Below are 11,831 nucleotides of genomic sequence, written 5' to 3' on the forward strand. Positions count from 1 at the left end.
AAGAAAGAAAGAAAGAAAGAAAGAAAGAAAGAAAGAAAGAAAGAAAGAAAGAAAGAAAGAAAGAAAGAAAGAAAGAAAACTAATTTTCCACAATCATGAATTGTGGTGTCTAAACATATTGCATGATCAATTTTGATTCTTTTAGAAAGAACCTCTCATTGATAAGATAATGGTGTCAAAGAAGATGATTCCCAAGATCCTTTGCAATAGGTTGAAAAAAATGATTCATGAGAAGTTGGTCATGGTCTCAGGTGAAACATAGCCCACATATTCAATTCAATAAATATTTATTAACTGCCAAGAATATGCCAAAGGCAGCTAGGTGGTGTAGTGGATAGAGCACCATACCTGGAGTCAGGAAGACCTGAGTTCAGATTTAGCCTCAGACACTACTAGATGTGTGAGCCTGGGAATAACTTAACCCTGTTTGCCTCAGTTTCCTAATTTGTAAAATGAGCTGGAGAAGAAAATGGCAAACTATTCCAGCATCTTTGCTGAGAAAATCATGAATAGGGTCATGAAGAATCAGATATGACTGAAATGACTGAAGAGCAACATATTCTGGGTACTGTGCTAAGTACTGAGGACAAAGATAAATAAAAGAAAGGCAGTCCCTGCCCTTGAGGAACTTAAAATCTTAAGGGAGAAGACAACCTACAAAAAGAACCTGGAAAGTAGAGGAGAGGACAGCAAGGTTACCTGGTGCTGGGGCATCTTATTCCATTCCATAGAGTTCAAACCAGGCCTCTGGAAAGTGGAGAGAAAATTGGACAGTGCAGATCCCTGCCATCTCTAAAGTATGGCTTTGGGAGGAGTGTAAAGCTCTACCTTCCAGTCCTCTAATCAGAAGGCAAAGGAGACTTGTGTGAAGTTACTCACCGACCAGGACAGGAGGGGCCCCTGAGGCAGAAGCTGCAAGATTAAAAGAATTAAGTCCTACGGTCCTCCAGGATGGTGGTATCACATTCAAATAAACTAGGCCACAAAACTGCATACAAGCTTGTTCTTTCTTCCTTTCTTCCTCCTTTCCTTCCTTCCTTCCTTCCTTCCTTCCTTCCTTCTTTCCTTCCTTCCTTCCTTCCTTCCTTCCTTCCTTCCTTCCTTCCTTCCTTCCTTCCTTCCTTCCTTCCTTCCTTCCTTCCTTCCTTCCTCTCTCTCTCTTCATTCATTCATTCATTTTTTATTCAATCATCTATTTATTAATTTATTCATTCATTTGTTTGAAGGCTAGAATTTTCCCCTGGATAGAAAATAAACTTGTAGTAATTAGAAGAGTAACCACACATATTTTTGTAATTTTCTTCTTCATCCTCCCCCCACCCAAAGAGCCATTCAGCCTCTAGTCTTATAGTCCTAACTTGAATTATTGAACTCCTCCCAGAAGTACATTAATTTGGGAATGATAAAAAGGTACATGGATTCCCCTTTGCCTCACATAGTCTAAATAACTCTTGAACAGTAGTCAAGGAGAGTGTCTAATAGTCCTAGTTTTTCCTCTAGTTTGAGGTTAATATTGATCTTCAGTACAGGCTCTCAATATTCCACAAGAAGACTGGCATTCTTGAACACCCACCACTCAGGCACTTAGTTCTTCTCTTCACAGTTGCAGTCTATGGGACTAAGAGGCACCATTACATCTTGGGATGGGAATTCAAGGTCCCTGAACTTCTCCTATCCCTAAAGTAGTATGGATCTGGCATCTGGCTAATCTGATATGGCCCTCCCATGAATCTTCAATATAGGATTCAGCCAGTCATACAATATGAGAATGATGGCAAATGATACATTTCTCATATTGATAAGTTCAAAGAATCATTTAAATTATCTTCTGTATGCAGACTACTCTCAGATCTATGTATCTATATAAGCAGTTAGATGGTACAGAACACTAGACTTGGACTAGTGTCATAAAGACCTTAGTTCAAATTTAGTCTTAGACACTTACAAGCATGTGACCCTGGGCAAGTCATTTTATCTCTGCCTGTCTCATTTTCCTCATGGTGATAATAACATTGAAAGGTTGTTATGAGGATCAGGTGAAATCATTTTTGTAAAGCATTTTGTGAATGTAAAGCACTATGCTATCATTATTATTACAATTAATTATTAACTATCCTAGCTATTTTTAATCTCTCTCCTGAATTCCAAGGGCTATCTTTAAAATTACCTGTTATAGATCTTGAACTATCTATTCCATAAGCAATTCAAACTCAACATGTCCAAAATGGAAATCACTAAACCCCCTTCTCCCAATTTGTTCTCTAAACTTCTCTATTTCTAGTGACAATTCAGCCATCTTCCAGATCACTTGGGTTTTCAGCCTTGGAAGTTGTCTTCCATGTCCTTAAGCTCCCTGACCAATCAGTGATTAAGTCTTAATTCTGCCTCTCCATCCTATTCTTCCTCCTCAGACTGTTATTAACTTATTTGGGGCTCACATCATTTCTCCTAGTTCATTTCCTTCTTTGTCTCTTCTACCTCCAGCCTATTTTTTTGCTCAGATCCCAAAGCAATAGTACTGAAACAAAATTCAGACTATGCTACACTTCTGCCCCCACTTAAACATTTTCAATTGTTTTTTATTCCTTCTAGGATATGTGATGGGTGGAATCTGAAATAACCGAGGAAACGAAGGTTCAAGGTTCTGAGCATACTGATTTATTAAGCAATGCATGTCAATTGCAAAACAATCCCCCTCCTCCGGAGGGGCTGGACCTTAAATACAGGGAGAGACAGATTTATATACATTAAAAGAAAACAATTGACAGAAAATAAATCAGGATACAAGATTAAATAATTTGATTTCTACTTAGAAAAGAAATATTAGGGGTTTTCTGAGTTGGGAGTGGGATGAGTGAGTTTTTATAATGGAGAGAAGGGAAAGCAAGCAAGCTGACCTTTCTAGATGCAAAACGGGATGTTACTCAATTCCCACAATTAGTGAGCAGGTGGAATTTACAGGATTATGGAACTTAGGTCGCAAAATGGAGTCTGTTTTACAATATGGAATCAGTTTGATTTATACAATTGTCTGAGATAAAATGCCAAATCTTTAGCCAGGCACTGAAGGCTTCTTTCATAATACTTACTTTATAGCTCTTCCTCTTCATACAGGCCCCACATCTTTTTGATTGGCCTGTTAACTGTTCCCTGTTGATATACATTTCATCTCCCACCTCTATGCTTTTGGTAATGCCATGGTCTGCCGTATCTTAAAGGCACTATCTCTTCAACTCCTCCTCCAAAAATCTCTAGTTTCCTTCAAAGTACAGTGCAGGTGCTGTTTCATCACTGAAACTATTCCTGATTCTCCCAAATATTAGAACAGCCTTCCTCTTGAAATGTTTTGTATAGCCTTTCTAATTACTTACTTTCCTACAAATTACATTCCCCTCCCTCCAGGTCCTAGTTTAAAGTAATGTCCTTAAGAGAAGGGGACATTTTTTTGTCTTTGGATCTCCAGAGAATAGAAAAAATGTTTTAAATATTGTAGACACTTAATAAAGGCTCTTGGGACAGAATTGAATCAAAGAGAACTAAAATGAAAAGTAGTGAGAGTAAGGGGAATAGACCAACATTCTGTATGTTGCAGTTGTATATTCATCCCTTTCTTCTCCCCCCACAAAAAAAAGAAAAGAAGAAAGATGAAAGGAAGAATAGGGAGGTCTACAACACATCATATTGTTTCTCTATGGAGCATTTATGGAAGGATACAGATAATTTCTGGGGATGAAAAGATACACATTGCTTGAATTCTGTACTGGTAGTGGAAATAATCATATCTCTAGTCCCCTCTTGAAATTTAGATGCCCGAGGAGGAAATGCTAGAAATCTATCACTATATATCTTAGGTTTGTAATATAATTTATTTTACTATTGTAATGGGAATCTTACTGCTATTTAGGACTGAAGGAGGGAAAAGCATTAAAAAAGAGGAGAAAGTAAAGATCAAGACAAAATAATTTTTTAAAATGTGTCTAGAAATGACCCTTCTTTGTATCATGACTATAGGACAAAAGGGGGCATTTATTTTCAGATTATGTGAAACTCCACACTTCAGCCTCTGGCTATTAAAAAAAGATGTCAGTACAGCTACTTAGACCAAATGGCTAAACAGGACATATTTTGTGTCTGAAATCTCCCTTCAAAGATTAAAAAAATGAAATAGAGAATCTCAAAGAAAATACATGTCCTCAACCTGCTACTTGTCTTACATGAGGAAAATTACTCTTCTCTCTTGGAGCTTGGAAAGCTCTGCAGAAACCCTTCCAGAACTAAAGACCAAAGAAACTCCCAAGGAGCTATCAGATATTACTGTTTATTGCCTTTGTTTCACAGACAAACATTCCCATCCATAAATATGTCCACCCAAAATATGCCAAAGTAATGTGTGCTGGTACTTGAAAGAATGAAACCACTAGACTCTGCTGACATTTGGGTCTGGTTCGGAATTGCACGATAAACCTATTGAAAATACCACTTTTTATTAAACTCTAGACCCTTGTGAAACAGAATTGAATGGGCATCATATGTTATCTTGTCTCTTTGAAGCCAAAAGTCTTTAAGCATATTTTCTGAGCAGTTATCTTTGGGATTTTAAGACTGGAACACATTATGACTGGAGCACTGTGAACTTTGGAGATTCACAAATTTGCTTCCAGAGCTCTGAAACTTGTCTGCCTTTTTAATGGAGGCAAATCTGAACGTAAGAACAGATGCCCCTAAGTAATCTAGCCAGCCTTTCCATATTTCACCCACATTTCTTGGCTACTATATTCCTGACAGCTCATAGACAGCATAGACGTTGAGTCACCAGCTATAAAGCATGTGTTCATTTAGGAGATTTATTTACATTCTCTAATTGCCATTGACACTGGGCATCCAATCTGCAACATGAACTTCCTCAGAATGACTTAGATGTATACTTATTTTAATCACTTTGGAGAAATGAAAATATGAGGAAGAATGCACACCCTCTCACTTTTACTATAATCACTGTCTTTTGAAAATCCCCCCCTCAACAAAAGTCCACCACAAAAACCCAGACATTGAATGGTCAAATTGTTCATTACAGTTCCTGCCTGCCCACAGCATGGGTTCTTGTCTCCTTGTCAACTGTGAAAGCATGTTGTTGTAGAAAGATGATTGAATTTTATGTCAGAAAATCTAGGTTCAAATCCTAGCTCTGCCTTTGACTCATTATATTACCTTGGAAAAATCATTCAAGATTCTTAAGGCCTGGTTTCTACAAGTGAAGGGAAGTGGATTAGTTAGCGAATCTTGAGTTGAACCACAAAATATCTAGATTTATGCATCTAGTTCCCAGAACTGCTTTAATAATGTATGATGGTCTGCCCTTATTTTTTGTGTTATAAAACTGGATACTGGTGATGGTGTTAGAAACTTTTTTTTAATCAATGCAGAATAGAAAATTGTTCTGTAACTTAAGCAGTCATAAAGAGTTTCCTGGGACACTGAGAAGTGACTAATTCAGGCCAGTATGTGTTAGAGCAGGGATTTGAACTGATACCTTTGCACAACTGTCTCCTGTTTCTGGAATTCTCTCTGTCTTCTTCTTTGCCTCTTGAATGCCCTAGTTTTCTTCAATATTCAGATCAATTATTCCCTCAAAATGAGGCCTTTCCAGATACCCACAGCTGCTAAGTGATCCAGATACCCCCCTCCTAATAAATCACTTACATATTAAATCAACATGTAATTTAATATGCACTTGTCTCATATATCACATACACCATAGACTATAAGCCCCCTGGGAGCAGCTTCTACTTACTTGTTGCCTTTGTGTCATCATTGCCCATTGAGTTCCTGGAATAGAGTGGACCCTTAATGAATGGTTGATTCCTGGCTCTGAGATCAGCTGTCTATCTGCTTTGCTACCTCTTTACTAAATTAAACATAGTCAAAATATCTGCATTTAAATCCTACCTCTGAAACCAACTATCTGTATGACCTCAGTCATTAGACAAATTGTACCCCAGTTCCCTCATCTGTAAGATAAGTAGGTTAATCATTAGGTGATTTCAAAGGTCCCTCCTGACTCTAAATAAAAAATGCTGTGAGTTATAAATAGATGGCATTTTTATGGCACTTTTCCTACATTATCTCAATGATTTTCCCAATAACCAGTGAGGTAAGAGCTAGTTATTATTCCTCAATTTTACAAGAGAAGAAGTAGGCTCTAGGGGCGGCTAGGTGGCGCAGTGAGTAAAGCACCGGCCCTGGAGTCAGAAGGACCTGAGTTCGGATCCGGCCTCAGACACTTAACACAAAAATCTAGTCATGTAACCTTGGGCAAGTTGCTTAACCCCAAATGCCCTCCAAAAGGCAAAAAAAAAAAAGAAGTAGGCTCCAACACATTAAGTGACTCACCTGGGATCCATACAGCTAGTAAGCATATGAAATAAAATTTGAACACAGGACTTCCTGAGTTCAAATCCAATACTTTATGTTCATCTCAGTCTAAAATTGGAATGTTCTCTAAGGCCAGCAGCTTATTACCAATTTTTTCCCCATCACCATGGAAACAGTAACTGAAATAAGTAATTTTGTGTTAGGACACCATGTTCTCACTTAGAAGCAAGTTGTTTTTGGTTGGACTTGGACTTGCCTCAGCAATGGTTTTAGCTCCCTGGGACTATCTAGACACTTCACACTTCAAACATTTTCTAGATCACTGCTGTGACCCCACTCTTGACAGATAAAAGCAGTCAAGCATAGAAGAGAAAGCACATTTTTAAGAACTACAGATTTTCTAACTTTAGGATGCAAGGGCTGAGCTCACTGCTTTTTGCCACTTTTTTCCCTGATAGGCATTTGTCTCAGCCCAGCTGTGTGTGCTATGTTATATTGCCATGGGCATAGTAAATTAGAACCTGAATTTCCATTTTGTATCAATACATACAAGTGAAATGGAATCCAAGCCTCAGGGTGCCTATTTCTTTGCATAATAATTAATTCACTATTTAAAAAATAGTGAGAATCTTTTGAATATCAGTGGAATCATAGAGTGCCAGGCCTGAAATCATGAAGACACATCTTCCTGAGTTAAAATCTGGTCTCAGACACTTACTAGCTATGTGACCCTTGGGCAAGCCTCTCAAACCTGCTTGACTCAATTTACTCATCTGTAAAATGAACTAGACAAGGAAATGGGAAGCCATTCCAGTGTTTCTGCCAAGGAAACCCCACACAGGGTCACAAAGTGTCAGACATGACTTAAAAAAAACTGAGCAAAAGCTCATATTTGGATGGATATAATTTCATTTGAATTCTCCACCATATGTACATACATATGCATACATAAGTATATGCGTACATACATGCATGCATGCTCTGTTTTAGAAGTGTGTAAGAACACTGAGGCAAGTAGTTTTAATGTAGTCATACACATAATAAGTGAATGAAGTAAGTTTTGAAATCAAGGCTTTCCTTACTCTGAGACCAGTGGGATTTTGTTTTGCTTTGTTCTGTTACAGTATATGAATCTTCTATGAAGTTAAAGTTATATCTTGTATTTTGGAGTAAAACAAACACAAATGAAATATCTGTGTGTACGTATGTACACGTGTGTGTGTGTGTTCTCTGTAAATCAAATTATAGAAATGCAGAGTTCAGAGAACCTTGAGAATTCTCTCTCCCCAATGTTCTGGAATAGTTGTTTGTGTCATTGGTCACCCATGCACTCAATAAACACCAAAGGCTCCCTGTCACTTTAATGATCAAGTGTAAAATCTTCTGACATTCAAAGCCCACCTCTTCCAGTCTTCCCAATCTTCCTACATCTTGTGTCCCCCTTCCTCCTCATATTTTGTGATCTAGTTGCACTTGTTGTTCTATTGACAAGACACCCAATCTCTTGACTCCAGGCATTTTTTTTTTCCTTCTTGGAGGGGAGAAGGCAGGGCAATTAGGGTTAAGTGACTTGCCCAAGGTCACATGGCTAGTTTTTGTGTTAAGTGTCTGAGGCCAGATTTGAACTCAGGTCCTCCTGACTCCAGGGCTGGTGCTCTATTCACTGCACCACCTAGCGGCCCCTGACTTCAGGCATTTTTTACGATTTTCTCCCATGCCTGGATTGCTCTCGCTCCTTATCTCTGATTATTGGTTTCTCTGGCTTCCTTTAAGCCCCAGCTAAAATCTCATCTTTTTTTCCAACCTCTCTTAATTTTTCACCTTCTATGTTTTATTTATATCCTATTTGACCTACATAGAGCTGGTTTGCACAGATTTCTTTACTTGTCACGTTCATTATATTGTGAGTTCTCTAAGGATAGGACTATGTTTTGGCTTTTTTGGGGTCTCCAGATCATAGTGTAGCACATGGCACATATTAGGCATTTTAGAAATGCTTACTGATTGACTGTCTAAACATTTTTTCTTTTCTTATTGTCTGAAACTCTGCTTAAAGTAAATAAGAAGTTTTTACATTGAAAAAGAAGTTTCTCCAAACTCAATGCTTAAGTACTCCTTCAGTTTTTGCAAAAGTCTCTCTCTCATTTGACTGCAATGGCAAATTTAGAATAGCACTGAAATATACTGGGTAACGCATACTTCATTTGACAATTATTAAGCTTCTACTACTTGCCAGGCACTGTACTAGACGCAGGAAATACAAAAGCCAAAAACAAAGAGTAGCTAGGTGGCTCAGTGAATAGAGCACTGGGCCTGGAGTCAGGAGGACTTGAATTCAAATCTTGCCTCAGACACTTGACACACTTACTATCTGTGTGACCTTGGGCAAGTCACTTAACCCCAATTGCCTTGCCTTCCCCTCTTCCAAAAAAAAATTAACATTTCTTATTCTTGAACAGCTTACATTCTACTTAGGAAATAGAGAGCATACACAGATAATTAAATACAAATATGACAGTGACATCACTGCACCTCTCCCCACCCCGCTACCTGAATCTAGTTTGCTACATTTTTTTTCTCTCTCCCAGTTATGGGATCATTAATGCCAGGTTTCAGATTTTTGTCTGTTATCCTGAAGGCAATAGGGAGAAGTTTGTTGTTGTTGTTTAAAACTGAATGACTTGATTGGACATGTGCATTAGGAAAATAGCTTTGCCAGCTAAGGGATGGTTTTATTAAAGAATAGGACAGGATAGAGAGAAGGAGAAAATCTAGACCATTAGAGTATTACAATACTCCATGTGAGTGGAAAGAAATAAGGGTCTGAAGTGGTGATGTAACTGCAAACAAGTCACCAATACATTAAAATTAAATTGTCTTGCTTTGTAAGGAGGTATTTCTTTGTTTTTTCTCTTTTTTGAGGGCAATTGCAGTTAAGGGACTTGCCCAAGGTCACACAGCAAGCAAGTGGTAAGTGTCTGAGGCTGGAGTAAGGAGGTATTTTCAGAATTATTTGACTACCCTTTCCAACTAGCAGTTACTGGAATGGTTTCACAAATGCACTGGGTTAACTGAATCTCACCAAATAAAGCTGGCATGACTTTGCCAAAGAAGACTGGGAGTGTGGATTTACTAGCATAAGGACTTCCACACATGAGATCACACTTAAACAGAGCCCAGTCTTGTCATTTTATAGTTGATGACACTGAAGTCCAAGAAGTCAAGTGAATGGCCCAACTTCACAAAGGTGAGGAGCAGAACATCTAGGATTTAAATTGCTCAGAGCTCATATGAAGCATCCTTTCCAATTAATCAACAAACACTTAAAATATATTAAGTTCCCATTGTGTACAAGACATTGTACTAGATGCTAGAGATATAAAGGGAAGAGAAAGGAGAGGGCCCACAAAGTTAAAAAAAGTAACAGAAGTAATAAAAAAAGAATATATTAATAGAGTATTAACCTATTGTTCTATAAGAAATGGTGAGCAGGATGGTTTCATAAAAACTGGGAAAACTTTTATGAACTGATGCAGAGTAAAGTGAGCAGAACGAGGAGAACACTGTATACAGTAACAATATTGTAATGATGATCAACTTTGAAAGACTCACCTCCTCAATGATCCAAGATAATACCAAAGGACCCATGATGGAAAATGCTATCTACCTAGAGAGAGAGAGAACTGATAAAATCAAGGTGAAGTTTGAAGGATACATTTTTACTTTCTTTTATTTTTTGCTTTTAACATGGCTAATATGGAAATATGTTTTGCATGATTTCACATGTAAAATTGATTCATATTGCTGGCCTTCTGAATGGTTGTGGGAGAGATGGGAGGGAGGGAGAGAATTTGGAACTTAGAATTTTTTTTAAAGAATTTTGAAAATAAATGAATGAATAAAAGAGAATTGTAAAAGGAGAAAACAGATTATCAATACCTGGTTACCCTTTTTTGAAGTGCTAATAACTTCCTCTGAGTGTATTAGAAGATGGAATTCTGTGATTCAGTGAACTATGGGATAAAAGGACTAAATCCCACAAGAAAAAAGTAAAAACAGTCTCTGCCATCAAGAAGCTTCCATTCCTTTGGGGAAGATAAAACCATAATTTGTAAATACATAAATACAGAGTAGGTAGAACATAACCTTAGAGGGGAAGGCACTAACAACTAAAGGGGCTGTAAAAGACTGCCTGAAGATTTTGGGGTTTAAGCTGAGACGTGAAGGAAGCCAGAGATTCTAAGAGGAGAAAGTAAAGATGGAGACCATTCTAGGCATCGTGTATAGCCAATGCAAAAGCACATAGAGTGCCTTTGGAACTCTCTAGAATGTTGTTTGTGAGGAACAAAATGACCAATTGTAGTGGTAAGGGAATTTGAAGATCATCCTTGACCCTTCATGGGCCTCACTTGCAGCCCAACAAGAGAAGCTTGCTTAGGGGAGGCTTGTTTTTCAAGAAGACCCACACCTTTTGTTACTTTGTAATTAGGCAGTGGATCACGAACGTTGCAAGTTTCCCTGACCCTGGAGAAAGCTATGTACACTCCCTGAGGTGAGGTTTTCCTTTGGGGCTTGCTTATGGGAAGAGTTGTATGATTGGGCCAGATGAGATTCTGGGCACCCATTGAGCACCCCCCTGCTTTGAAAATCCAGATGTTGGTGCTTCTTTCTCTGGTATGTATGTAATGGTCAGATAACTAGAAACCCTGTCTGTTGGTCTGTTGAATTTTGTTTTTTTTTTCTCTGCCTGTATTTTTTGTCTGCTTGTAATTTCTGTTTGTATTTTCTGAAGTTCAGGGTGCTGAAATTTTTCCCCTGAACTAAGTGAATGATGTATATGTTTGAATAAAGTAAGATTATTAACCCCTTTTGAGTTGCTTTCCTTTAGAAAAGCAGATCAAAGAACCTGTGCTAGTAGCCATCCTGGGTATTTGAGGGTGCTTGCTGCTATACCAAAATAATTTGTTAGTAGGCTACATGGAAAAGACTAATGTTTAAGAAAATTAGAAAGATAGAAGATAGAGAGGGTCAGGGATAAGGATGTAGAGGTCTTTAAATACCAACCAGTGAAGTTTGTATTTGATTCTAGAATACCAAAAGAGAATGACTGCAGTTTATAGAATGACATGATCTTTAGGAAAATCAATTTAGCAACTGAGTGGAGACTGGATAACAGTGCAGAGAGATTTGTAACTGGAAAATAAATTAGGATGGTATTGTAGTTATCCAGGAAATGATGAGAACCTGTAAGGTGGTGACTATGTGAGTAGAGAGAAGGGAATGAATCAGGAAGATGTTTTAGATAAAGAAATTAGAAAATTTGGAAGCTGACATATATATATATACATATATTATATATATATATTTACACACATGTGCATCATATACACATGCACACAATATGTGTGTGTAAGAGAGAGAGAGAGAGAGAGAGAGAGAGAGAGAGAGAGAGAGAGAGA

The sequence above is a fragment of the Petaurus breviceps genome, unplaced genomic scaffold (assembly GCF_028583685.1).
Source record: "Petaurus breviceps papuanus isolate PSGF00001 unplaced genomic scaffold, PetGlider_PUasm1.0 174, whole genome shotgun sequence".
Taxonomy (NCBI): domain Eukaryota; kingdom Metazoa; phylum Chordata; class Mammalia; order Diprotodontia; family Petauridae; genus Petaurus; species Petaurus breviceps.